Source organism: Macrobrachium nipponense, chromosome 37, assembly GCF_015104395.2.
Source record: "Macrobrachium nipponense isolate FS-2020 chromosome 37, ASM1510439v2, whole genome shotgun sequence".
NCBI lineage: Eukaryota > Metazoa > Arthropoda > Malacostraca > Decapoda > Palaemonidae > Macrobrachium > Macrobrachium nipponense.
The window spans coordinates 47020657-47035065 of NC_061097.1; the positions used below are offsets into that span (position 1 = coordinate 47020657).

The following is a 14409-nucleotide window of genomic DNA, read 5'->3' on the forward strand; positions in this document are numbered from 1 at the left end:
AGGTAGGGGAATAAGGACTAGAGTCCAAGAACATAGAAGGGCAGTACAGCTTAACTCTCAGGGGAGTGCTATAGCTAGACATTGTTGGGAAAATGACCATAGGATGGATTTCAAAAACAGTAGGCTTATATACAAAAGCAACAAAATTAGTCACAGGAGGGTAGTAGAAGGTGCGCTTATCAGAGAGATCAAAGTAATTGAAGGAAACAAAGGTTTTACCTCAGAAGATCCCATAAGCCGAGCTTTGATATTAAAAGAAGCTAAGATTGACCCTGCTGACCTGGAGATTAGGTTTCCTGCCCAACAGACTTTCGGTGACCACACCCTTACCACAAGGGTGAATCCCATTGACCATCAGCTCAGGATATCAGAGCGACAAGAGGGGATTGGCAACTCTCAAGAAAACCAGAACAGCCATCGCATAAATGACAGCACAACGAGAAGAAGTTCCAGAAGACTGCTGGGCCTTGACCCAGGCTAACATCCCAAACATCTCTTGAGAATGGGCCACAGAAGGGCCTGAAAGTACTCGAGTGTGGAGTAAAACTTAATGTAAATACTTAGAAGTAAACAAGTTACAAATTGAATTTGTGGGTTTCTTTTTCAAACAGCTGCTTTGTTTGGAATTTGTTGGATTCTTCTCCTTTGGTGAAGTATTCATTGTCTAGTTAGCCTTTGGCTTTGGATAGTTAGGTTTGAAAGCTTAGTAGGAGAAGAACAGAACAGAGAAACATAATGTATAAACAATTTGCTTAAAAAATATCAAATGTACAGATACACAAGGTAAGGCAAAGTAGACATCCGGGAATCAGGACGTAGGACTTTGTAATGGCTTAGGTCATGGTTGAATTCATCCTCACACCACCTCACTTGTTCATAGCAGGTTATATTTTTCATGTAACAAAATAGGTGGAGGGAGTGTGTTACGGCCTCTGAGAGAGGTCCGCTTCAGGTTCGATATGAAATAAATAAAAAAAGAAATAAATATTTCAACACCAACAGTTGAAACTGGGGATAGGAATAAAGAAAGAAACACTAACACAACAATGGTTTATTTACAAGTTTACTAACAAGAGTAAATGCAGAATGGTATTTCCTATTTATATAAAAAGGCAAAATCTTACACTACATGAACTGGAGGAACAGTGAGGTAATTCAGATACTTGCTGCTTAGTTTAGCGACTCGAAGCGATGGCTTCACGAAAGGAGAACGGCGATTGCAGACTTCCTCTTGACTCCGTATTGCAGAAAATAATGTCTACTCTTGATACTTAGAAGGAAGGAACTCCCCAAAACCTATAGGACATTTTCTTCTCTGAAATCTGCTCTAAGTCGAGATAACTCGGTCGTCCACTCCTAAAGACGGCTTGACCAAAATCCAACCAACTCTCAAGCAACTTTTCTTCTGATCCTTCGTCGGTCCCTTTTTCTCTTATCTCTCACGGATGATCTCTGCTGCTGCTGATCTCTCACTGATAATCTGATCTGTGGCTCTTACTTAGGATATCTCTCTGGGACTAACTGGTGATCTCTCTTTTACGATCTCTCCTATTTCGTCCGTCATATTTATACGGCACTCAGGGGGCGGAGCCTACAGCGAACGTCACAGGTTCCCGAGATTACTAGGACTTTTTAGAAGACTCTCGACGGAATATTGCATCATATTTTGCAGCGTTTCTCCCGACACTTAGGCGCGTGTAGCGGTCCACAACATGCCCGACGATTCCAGTACAACCGCGAGAACAGGCGCCTCCAACACGGACGCGAAAGCCTCCTTATTGCAGAATTTCTCAAAGATGCGTTTTCCTTTCCTTTATCTTCCTTTGCTATAAAGCAGTTACCTTGACACATCCCCCCAAAAAGAGAAAAAAATGAAATAAACTGATTTTATTTTTTTCTAAAGAGAAACAAGAATTAAACAGCAGGGAACAATTCTGCATAAAGCTTTAATCCAGTCAAACACGCACGCTTCTCCACTCACACACTCACTCGTGCGACAACAGAAAACGGTTATTAGGCTACTCACTCTGAGAAATCTCTAGAGAGGCTGTCAACTAATACATTATCCTTTCCCCTTATATGAACTATCTTCAGGTTATAGTCTTGTAATTCTTAACTCCAACGCATTAGACGTTTATTCTTGTTCCTAAACCTCTCCAAATAAACAAACGGATTATGATCAGTATGCACAGTTACAACTGAACCGCTATGTGCGTAAATCTCAAAGTGTTGCAAGGCTGTAACTAAACCAAACAATTCCTTTTCAATAGTGGAATAGTTCTGTTGCGCTTTATTCAGTTTCTTTGAATAATAGGCAACTGGGAGTTTCATTCCATTCACTTCTTGTAACAAAACCCCTCCTACGCCAATATCGCTGGCATCGATCGCTAAATTAAATTCCTTACCAAAATCAGGTGATAATAGAACTGGCTCGTGAATCATTATAGCCTTTAACTTGTTGAAGGTTTCCACACACTCGTCATCAAATACAAAACTGCGTCCTTTCTTAAACAGATTAGTTATGGGAGCGCTTATTTCCGAAAAATTTGGTACGAATCTACGGAAATATGAAACCATTCCGAGAAATCTCATGGCCTGTTTTTTAGTTGTTGGGATTGGGAAATTCACGATAGCTTCTATGTTCCGATCCTTTGGACAGATTTTACCAAGACCTACCTTATGTCCTAGATAAGTAATAGATGCTTTCCCAAATTCGCACTTCTTTAGATTAAGAACGAGATTCGCTTTGGTAAGGGCCTTCAAGACTCTCGCCAAAATCCTTACATGATCCTCCCAAGTCTCTGAAAATATCACAAGATCATCTAAGTACACGACACAGTTGTTGATGCCATTTAAAACTTTATTCATTAACCTTTGGAAGGTACTGGCTGCGTTCTTCAAGCCAAAAGCCATAACTTTGGGCTTGAAACTACCAAATGTCGTTATAAATGCGGAAATTTTCCGGGCTCGTTCACTTAAAGGTACTTGCCTGTAACCTTTAGCCAAATCAAGCTTTGAGATGAACTTGGAATTTCCGATTCTATCTAAGCAATCGTCAATCCTGGGTAAGGGAAAATTACTTTACTTCGTTACACTGTTTACCTTCTGGAAATCAATGCACAATCTATCTGATCCATCTTCCTTTTTCACCAGAACTACCGGGGAACTCCATTCACTCTCGCTAGGTACTATCAAATCATTATCTAACATGTAACTAATTTCCTTCCTCACAGATTCTGCCTTTTCTGGGTTCAGACGATATGGACTTTGCCTAATGGGTTTTGTGTCCTGCAACTCAATATCATGTTCTAAAACATTGGTTAGGCCTAGTTTGTCACTAATAGTTTCAGGATAATCCACTAAAACATTATGTACTTCCCTCACCTTTTCCTCTTCTAAACCCTGATTAAAAACTTCGAAATTCTTAAGCACCTCAGAGTTTTTCTCAAAGCTAATTTCTTTTTGGGACACCGTCACTATAGGCATGGGCCGTTCGTTATATTTCTTGAGCAAATTTACGTGCAGCCACTTTGCTCTACGTTTACCCATATCTATTAAATAATTCAAATTCACCCTCTTCTCTAAAACTCAAAAAGGACCTTCGAACTTATACGATAAAGAGGGACCTTCTTTCTGGACTAATACTAAAACTTTACCTCCTACACAGAGATGTCTCTCTTACGCTCTAAGATCATGTTTTCGTTTAGTTTCCCCTTGACTCTTCCTCTTGGTCTCCTTTGCTAGTTACCAAGCATCCCTTAAACTGTTTTTATTATGCTTTAGATTAGTGATCTAGTCCTCACTACCTTCTTTATTCATTAAGTTACATTTTAAGATTTCCAAAGGACCTTTAGCGGTGTGACCGAAAACAAGCTCAAATGGACTAAATCCGGTAGTGTCGCTCGGTGCTAACCTTAAAGCTAACAGAACGAATGGTAACTTTTCTTTCCAGTTGTGTTCGAAGTTCTTACACAATTTCCGTAGGCAACTCTTTAACGTTTGATGAAATCTCTCTACAATGCCTTGTGATTCAAGATGATAAGGTGTGGAAGTTATGAGTTTGATGCCTAATTCTTTCATTCTATCCTTGAAATATTTGGATACAAAATTACTACCATTATCACTCTGTATAGTACGAGGCAGACCAAACTTAGAAAAATAATTCAACAATCATTTAACTACGGTCCACTCATTGCCGCTTCTTATTGGTACCGCCTCGGGATAGCGAGTTAGTTTATCAATGATTGTGTCAACAGATATATATTCCCTCCCTTACTTCTAGGCAAAGGTCCAACCATATCGATAACTACATTCTCAAAAGATTCGCCTACCGAAGGAATATTACACAACGGAGCTCTGGGGATTACTTGATTCAGTTTCCCGGCAATTTTGCATTCATGACAGCTTAAAACATACCTCTTTACATTAATTTTCATTTTCATACAATGAACTTACCTGTCAGATATATACATAGCTAAGACTCCGTCGTCCCCGACAGAAATTCAAATTTCGCGCCACTCGCTACCGGTAGGTCAGGTGATCTACCTGCCTGCCCTGGGCGGCAGGACTAGGAACCATTCCCGTTTTCTATCATATTTTCTCTGTCGCCGGTGGTATCAACATTGTTGTTACTACCTCCTGACTGGAATTCGCTTTTCAAGACTTTATTGATCATCTTTATTGGATTTCTTGGTGACGTACTGGATCGTTGTTTTGGCATTTGCTACTGTGGACTGGATTTGGACTTGCTTTTGATTTTTCTAATAGAATGTCTGATTCAAGTGTTAGTGTGAGAGTGTGTGTGAATGTAGGCTGCAAGGTGAGGATACCGAAGGCTTCGGTTGATCCTCACACTGTATGTCGTAAATGTAGGGGGTTTGACTGTTCTTTGGCTAACACCTGTATTGAGTGTGAAAAGTTGGATGCTAATGAATGGAAGACTCTAACTTCTTACTTTGCAAGAAGTTATGAGAGGGATAGGATTAGACGGGCTGCACAAAAGAGTGTGAGTACAAGGCCTATTGAGCCTTTTTCTGAGTCTAACTCTCCTTTTGTTAATGAATATGATTCTCCCTATGTATCTGAATCCTCACAGGCTTTGCATTCGGATTCGGCTTCTGAAATCGCCAATCTGAAGGCTACTCTTCGTAAAATGAAGACAAAGATGGCGGCCATGCAAGGTAAGGCTAGTGATTGTGAATTACAAAGTGAAGTGAGTGTTCCCAGATGCTCCCAGGCCTAGACCTCTTCCAAACTCACATACCCAGAGGAGTAGGAAAGTCGAAAGTCGTACGGAGGTTGTGGGGAATCCCCAACGGTCAGGCGTCCCTTCAGCAGGTTCTGTTTCGTTACAGTCTGCTCAGGACCCGCTCAAATAGAAGCGTCCTACGAGATTGTTTCTCGTCGTCCGGTTCTCCTTCACCTAAAACGAGGGTGGAAGGACTCGGATCTTTCTAGGCCACTGAAAAGGCATTGGAGAGACGCGCGTTCGACTCGAGCCCGGAGCGCTTCTCGGAGGAAGCTCCTTCTTCTATCAAGAAGGCTAAGCTGTCGACGCCTCCTAGAGCTGTATTTTATGATCGCACTCCTTCGAGTTCTCCTGCTTCTTCTATTGAAGAGGACGCTGGGGTGGCTTCCAGAGGATTTTGCTTGCAGTTCAAGAGCAAATTGCCTCTTTGGTTGGAGTTCTTTCAAGGGATCCCCCTCGCAAGAAGGACGCTAGACTTCCTATTAAGAAGTCTCGTCTTCTTTCTCCAGCCAGACGTGAAGCGTCCGCCAGACATGGGACGTCTTCCAGGCACGAAGAGTCGTACAAACGTCAGGATCTATCCGAGCGAGTTGCTCGAGATCAGGATACGCTCAGGCCTCCTGAGGCGCCAGCCAGGCGCGAGGCGCCAGTTAGGCGTGAGGATTCAGACCAAGCGCGAGGCGCCAGCCAAGCGCGAGATTCAGGCCAGGCGCGAGGCGCCAGCCAGGCGCGAGGAGTTGCGTGAGGCGCCAGACAAGCGCGAGACGTCAGCCAGGCGCGAGATGCCAGCCAGGCTACACGCTCCAGCCAAGCGTGAAGTGCCAAGACCAAAACGGAGGCGCAAGACAAGCGCGAGGCGCAAGGACAAGCGCGAGGCGCCAGCCAAGCGCGAGGAGCTGTTCAGGCACGAGAAGTCAAGCAGACGCGAGACTTCTTTTAGACGTGAGAGAGAGTCGGTTCACTCTATGAGCCCCTCTCCTAGTAGGAGTTTGTCACCAGTAGAAAGAGAACGGGATGAAGATCCTCTCGTTTTTCAGGCCGATTCTCCACAAGGTGGAGAAGGAGATTCGGAAGAAGAGGTGACGGGAGAGAGGAGTCTCGAACTATAAAGTTCTAACTGACTCTTTTACGAGAATACGGAGATTCTTTAACTCCTGCCGCTCCTCCTTCGCCTCGATCACTGTTTTCGAGTGCGATTGTTGCCTAAGTCTTCGTCGGTTCCTTTGAAGATGAGGACCTACGATCTCTATTGAAGAGAGCGCCCTTCAAGTCCTTAAGACAAATGGATGTTGTCTAAGAAGGATCTGGGCAGGACCACCTTCTGTATGCCTCCAGCCATACTTTCTGGCAAGAGAGGTTTCTGGTACCGAACTGGGAGAACATGGGCCTTTCTCTTCCAGCGGCAGCCGAGCGGACTTTTCAACCTTGGTTGACTCGTCAAGGAGACACGCTTTGAATGGAGCTCGCGTGTCTTGGGCTATTTCGGAGACGGATCATCTCCTCAAGGGACTCTTCCATATTTTGGAAGTGTTTAATTTCCTAGAACTGGTCCCTTGGGGTGATCTCTAAGAAAGCTCATGACTCGGATGGTCTTGACCCCGAAGTCATTCTCAGTATTCTTGCTTGTATTGACAAGGCGGTACAAGAGGACGGATCGGAGAAATCTCCTCTCTTTTCGGAGCAGTACTCCTTAAGAAGAGGAGTATTTTTAGTTCATTCCTAACCAAGGCGGATTTCCCCTCACGAGAGCAGCCCTGGTTTTCGCTCCCATGTCTGACTTCCTGTTTCCTTCTCAGTTAGTGAAGGACATTTCTCGATCACGGATGAGAAGGCGACTCAGATCTTCTCCTGCAAACTGCAAGGGAAAGAAGAGACCTCTTGTTTCTGTTGACAAGAAAGGACCGACTTCTACGGTTCAGCCCTTTCGAGGAGGGCCTCTCTCCAGAGCTACCTCTAAGAGAAGAGGTCTTGAGAGGAGAGGTAAGGCTCCTTCCCGTCCCTTTAAGAAAGGGAAGTGAGACAGACAGCCTCCAAACACCAGTGGGGCCAGGCTTCTCGAATTTGCAGACGCCTGGTCACTCATAAACTCAGACGCCTCTTCCACCCTGTCCATAATCAGGAAGGGATATCTTATCCCCTTCCAAGACAGTCCTCCACTAACGACCATTCCGCGGGAACTGTCAGCCAGATACAGGGACCCTGTACTGAGGGATACTCTTCGTCTGATGGTGAATCAAATGTGGGGACAAAAGAGCTATGAACTGGTCTAGAGCAAAACTCTCCGGGGGTTTACAATCGGCTTTTCCTGGTGCGAAAGCCTCGGGGGGCTGGAGACCAGTTCTAGATGTCAGCGCTCTGAACAAGTTCGTTCGAAAGGAGAAGTTCTCTATGGAGACTTCGGCCTCAGGTCCTTGCGGCGTTACGTCAAGGAGATTGGATGGTGTCGCTGGATCTCCAGGACGCCTATTTTCATGTCCCGATTCACCCTTCGTCGAAGAAGTACCTCCGTTTCATGACGGGGGGAAGGATCTTTCAGTTCAGGGCCTTGTGTTTCGGCCTATCCACCAGCTCCTCAGGTCTTTCACAAGCCTGATGAAGAATGTGGCGAGGTTTCTTCACCTCAAAGGCGTCAACATCTCTCTATATTTGGACGATTGGCTCATCAGGGCCAGAAACAGAGAGACAGTGTTTGGAGGACCTTTCTTTGACCCTAGACCTGATAAAGGCGTTGGACTACTCGTGAACCTCGAGAAGTCACAGCTGATTCCCAGACAGAACTTGGTCTATCTGGGGATTCAGATGGATTCTCGGGGTTTTTCGAGTATTTCCTTCGCAAGAGAGAAACGTGAGAGGCTTGGAAAAAGTCTCTCTCTTCTTAGGGAAAGAACGAACTTCGGCGAGGGAATGGTTAAGCCTACTCGGCACCCTTTCCTCGCTCGAACAGTTCTTTCCTCTAGGAAGACTACATCTTCGCCCTCTTCAGTTTTTCCTAAGGAGATCGTGGAACTGGAAGATGGGACTTCTCTCCGACAGTTTTCTCCTTCCAATGGAGATGAAACCACACCTGCAATGGTGGTTGTCCCCTCTAAAAGAGAACAAGGGAATTTCTCTGGAAGTTCCGAACCCAAGCGAGTGTTGTATTCCGACGCATCGGAGAAGGGTTGGGGAGCAACACTAGGACCGAGAGAAGTGTCAGTCACCTGGAAGGCAGCACAGGTGTCCTGGCACATAAATTGCAAAGAACTTCTAGCAGTTCACTTAGCGCTAAAGTGCTTCGAACCCTTTGTGACGAACAGTTGTCAAGCCAAGTGAATGTGGCACAACACTACAGCCCTGTCCTACATTCGGAAGCAGGGAGGAACACTCAGTGTCGCTTTACGAGATAGCAAGAGATCTGCTAATTTGGGCCTCACAAAGAAACATCGCCCTCCTAACAAGATTTGTTCAGGGGACGAGAAACATCAGGGCGGACAGACTGAGCAGGAGAAGCCAGGTCCTTCACAGAATGGATCTTCATTCAGAGGTGTTGTCATCTTTGGGATCTTTGGGCACTCCCTCACGTGATCTGTTCGCCACATTCCTTTCCAAAAGGCTGGAAGTCTTTTGTTCAGTGGTGGAAGACCCAAGAGCTCTCGTGGTCGACGCCTTCCTGCTGGACTGGTCTCATGTGGACGTGTACACTTTCCCCCAAAAATTTCAAAATCCTGGGACAAGTGTTGAGAAAGTTCGTTAGCGGATCCAACGGGACAAGGATGACCCTGATAAGCCCCGTTTTGGCCAGCCAACAAGATTGGTTTGCAGAGGTGCTGGAGTGGCAGTGGACCCAGTAGACTTCCCAAGATGCCTCCCTTCCAAAAAGGATGGATCTTCTCAGGACAGCCACACTTCGAGAGGTTTCATCAAAACCTCCCCGCTCTCGCTCTGACTGCCTTTCGACTATCGAAAAGACTTGTCAGAGCGAGAGGGGTTTTCTCGCGAAGCTGCAAGCGCTATCGCTAGAGCCCGCAGAGCTTCCACTAGACGAGTCTATCAGTCGAAGTGGGAGGTATTCAGAAGGTGGTGTAAGTCTAAGAAGTTGTCCTCCTCCAGTACCTCTATAACCGAAATCGCCGATTTCCTATTGTTCTTGAGAGAGGTCTCTCATTTGTCTGTATCGACAATCAAAGGATACAGGAGCATGCTGTCGGCAGTATTTAGAAACAGAGGCCTAGACATTGCTGCAATAAAGATCTGCACGACTTGATTAGATCGTTTGAAACGATAAAATCGAAGGAACTAACTCCACCCAGCTGGAACCTGGACGTAGTTCTCAAGTTCCTTTCGTCTGACAGATTTGAGCCTCCCCACGTAGCTTCGTTCAGGGATATAACAAGAAAATGCTTGTTTCTCCTATCTTTGGCGACAGCCAAAAGAGTTGGCGAACTTCATGCCTAGAAGATGAAGTCGGCTTTAACAAAGACTCGGCCTTTTGCTCGTTTAGAAACTCGTTTCTAGCGAAGAATGAAAATCATCGAATCCCTGGCCCAAGAGATTCGAGATCAAAGGCTTATCGAGTCTAGTAGGGAGAGAAACAGAGTGGTCTCTTTGCCCGGTAAAGAGCCTTGAAGTTCTTCTTACAAAGAAAGAAACAAATGGGAGGCTCTAGACAAAGTCTTTGGTGTTCGATTAAGGACCCCACAAGAATCATGTCTAAGAACGCATTAGCTTTCTTCATTAGGAGCGTCATTACGGATGCTCACAAGTTCTGTCCTGACGACTCTTTTCCGCTTTTAAGAGTAAAAGCCATGAAGTTTAGAGCTAGTGGCGACGTCTCTCTCTTTTCAGAAGAATATGTCATTAAAGAAAATCATTGACACGACATTATTGGAGGTGCAATTCAGTTTTTGCATCTCACTATCTTAAAGACGTTCGCGTGACCTACGAGAAATGTTTTCTCTGGGACCATTTGTATCGGCGGATACAATACTGGGTACGGGAGCAAACACCAATCCTTAAATTTGTACATACCTTCTACTAGATATGTTCTAGATTCCTGCTGACAAAGAGGGCTTGGTGCTTGGCACTGGCGGCCAGTCTCTGTTGTTCAGTAAGGAACTCTTGTGATATCTTTTAGAGTATTTAAATTTTTTTTTTTTTTTTTTGAGAATTTTTGTATAAATAAGTTTTTCGTTTCGAGTTATGGGTTGTTTGTTATGAGTTCGGGGATAACTCAGAGCAATTCTATATAACATGGTGGTTAGGATCAGGTGGTCTGGGATTGGTTATGCTCCTTCACAAGGTGTGTTGTCATAGAAGTGGTCCAGTACCCATTGACAAAGTCCTTTTAGGCTCTGCCGAGTAAGCGGTTCTTATACCCATCGACAGACCCACAAGAACTCTAGCCATAGATCTAATATCTCGCTAAAGTCTTGAGGTGATGCAGACTACCGGGCTACAGCCACGAAGTCTACCACCTATCAGGTAGGAACCAAGGTTTTTTCTTTTATACCTACAACATATGTTGTTTACCTGTCTATTCCATATTAGCTGTCTCTGACCCTCCACCAAAGGGTGCCAATCAGCTATGTATATATCTGACAGGTAAGTTCATTGTATGAAAATGATATTGTTATAATACAATAAAGTTTCATACATACTTACCTGGCAGATATATACGATTAATGGCCCACCCAGCCTCCCCGCAGGAGACAGGTGGAAGAGAGATGAAAATATAGAAACGGGAATGGTTCCTAGTCCTGCGCCCAGGGCAGGCAGGTAGATCAACCTGACCTACCGGTAGCGAGTGGGGCGCGAAATTTGAATTTCTGTCGGGGGGACGAACGGGTGGAAGCTTAGCTATGTATATATCTGCCAAGTAAGTATGTATGAAACTTTATTGTATTATAACAATATCATTTTAGGCCAAAAGTATGCCCTCCTAATAGACTTGAAAGTTTTATGTACTCCCAAATGTCCTTGCTCATCATATGCTAACTTCAAAACTAGCTCACGAAACTTCCTAGGAACCACTAATTTTTCTGTGATTCCCCCTTCACTACCTGACTTAGGACGAACATGACACAAAACTTCGTCCTTTACACAAAAAGTTTCCATACACACATCATCTAGATCATCATCCAGCTCACATTAAAAAATTCGGGATAGTGTCTCATCCTCTCTCTGCAACTTGACTAGCTCATCCTTATCCAAAACATTAGAGCCTAATTCATTACTGTAACTAGTACTAGATACCGGTATATTTACTATGTTACTCTCGACAGCTACACCTTCCGTTTGGCTATCACTGTCAACATCGATAGAGTCCGGTCTCTCAGCCACACTCATGCCAAGATCAACCTCGCTACCTCTATCACACTCGTTCGAATCCACGAACTTACTCACATTCGAATCCACAAACTTACTCATGTTCGATTCCATGAACTTACTCTCATTCGAATCCACGAACTCTCACTTGTTCGAATCCACAAACAAATTATGACCGTAGTGCATGTCTGTATCTAAACCCGACCTAGTTACTAACATTTCAGGCACTGGAATATTCCTCACAACAGGTTTCACGTTCTTGGATAAAGCTAAGTCATTACCGACAATAATGTCAACGCCTTTGACGGGCAAACTGTCCACAACTGCAAGTTTCACTTCTCCTGACACTACCTGACTTTCTAAATTCAACTTCAACAAAGGACAAAGAACACAAGTGTTAGGAAATCCACCTAACATGACTTTCTCTTCCATATTGATTTCTGCCCTGTTCGGCACACACACTCTCCTAATCAGTGAGACAGCAGCTCCTGTGTCTCGAAGCAAGACTACTTCCCTTGAAAATACTCCTCCAAGAGATGAAACTACGCCTTCTGACAGAAATTCACCAAAAATTTTCCTAGTTTCTCTCATCACATCATTCCTACTTGACGAAAGGTTAACTAGAGACACTGGTTTCTTACCGTCCTTCCTTTCTACTACACAATTTCTCGCTAAATGCCCTTTCCCATTACATCGGAAACAAGTTAATTCTGAGCCACTAGATGCCACCCTACTCTTACAAACCTTAGAAGTATGACCAGGTTTTCCGCATGTATAACAGAAATAGTAGTCACTTTTACACTCATTGCTATTACTAGGACTGAAACCTTTACTGCTTTGTACTCTACCAGATGAAGGATCATTTCGTTTCATACTAACACTCAAATTATGAGTTAGACTATATTCGTCAGCTAGCCTAGTTGCTCCTGCAAAAGATACTTCTCGCCTATCCTCTATACAAAGTTTAATCTCAGGGGATACGTTATCTTTGAAGTTTTCTAACAACACCAAGTTCTTCAAACCATCAAAATCCTCAACCTTAGCAGAAGTTAACCAATCAAAAAACAGCCTTTCTAACTTCTTACCGTATTCTACATACGTAATATTTTCATCCTTTCTCAAATTTCTAAATTTCTTACAGTATGCCTCCGGTACTAGCCTATACGTGGTAAGAACGGTTTCTTTCACAATATCATAATTATCACATTCCTCCTTAGACATGCAACTATACACAGTAAGTGCCTTACCACTCAAAACTGACTGCAAATATAGAGTCCACATTTCTTTAGGAGAACCTACTCTTTCCATTAACTTCTCAAAACACATGAATTATGTCATAACATCTTCCTCATCAAACTTTGGTACTAATTTTAGCACTGCACTCATACCTAACCTATCAGCTTGGTTTTCGTTCTCGCCTAACCGACTGTTACGAGTACTTTCCCTTAACCGAACAATTTCCAACTCATGCATACGCTCTTTCTGTCTTTCTTCCTGCTGCAATACCAACATTTCCCTCTCTTGCTGCATTCTCATTACTTCTCTCTCTTTCTCTTGCTGCATTTTTATTACTTCTCTCTCAGCCGCTCTTTCATCTCTCTCATACTTCTCTCTTTCTTTCTTCTCAACATACTCACGGAGATCGTTCCCCTCTAGACCTAGGAGCTTGCCTGACTCAATAAACTCTTTCACCATCTAACTCATCCTGGTTCTTTCTATGAAATAAATAAAAAAAGACATAAATATTTCAACACCAACAGTTGAAACTGGGGATAGGAATATAGAAAGAAACACTAACACAACAAAGGTTTATTTACAAGTTTACTAACAAAGGTAAATGCAGAATGGTATTTCCTATTTATATAAAAAGGCAAAATCTTACACTGCATGAACTGGGGGAACAGTGAGGTAATTCAAATACTTGCTGCTTAGTTTAGCGACTTGAAGCGATGGCTTCACGAAAGGAGAACGACGATTGCAGACGTCCTCTTGACTCCGTATTGCAGAAAATAATGTCTACTCTTGATACTTAGAAGGCAGGAACTCCCCAAAACCTCTAGGACATTTTCTTCTCTGAAATCTGCTCAAAGTCGAGATAACTCGGTCGTCCACTCCTGAAGACGGCTTGACCAAAATCCAACCAACTCTCGAGCAACTTTTCTTCTGATCCTTCGTCGGTCCCTTTTTCTCTTATCTCTCACGGATGATCTCTGCTGCTGCTGATCTCTCACTGATGATCTAATCTGTGGCTCTTAATGAGGATATCTCTCTGGGACTAACTGGTGATCTTTCTTTTATGATCTCTCCTATTTCGTCCGTCGTATTTATACGTCACTCAGGGGGTGGAGCCTACGGCAAACATCACAGGCTCCTGAGATTACTAGAACTTCTTAGAAGACACTGACGGAATATTGCATCATATTTCGCTGCGTTTCTCCCGCCACTTAGGCGCATGTAGAGCTCCACAACATGCGTGATGATTCCAGTACAACCGCGAGAACAGGCACCTCCAACATGGGCGCGAAAGCCTCCTTATTGCAGAATTTCTCGAAGATGCGTTTTCCTTTCCTTTATCTTCCTTTGCTATAAAGCAATTACCTTGACAGAGTGAGTGCCAAAATCAAGGACTATGATTGACTCAAAAGCCAGTAAAAGGGCTCATTAATGGCAATATTTCTTTTGCTGTTCCTTCATGGTGCCGGTTTATATGGTTACAAACCAAAAGTTGATAAATTTTAATCATTTGAAATAAAATGTAATTACTACATCTGTGAAAACAAATATGCACATGTTGTTAGATTTAAGTATACATTGTAGTTTTACACTTCATTAGTGATTGGGCATCTTATCCTCAAAGA

General features: G+C 43.6%; 1 protein-coding gene across 1 annotated transcript in view; it reads left to right on the forward strand.

Annotated features, from left to right (window-relative positions):
* Positions 1 to 14409, forward strand: part of LOC135209242 (dephospho-CoA kinase-like) — a 46067-nt gene that overhangs the window by 10158 nt on the left and 21500 nt on the right. The window lies entirely within an intron of this gene.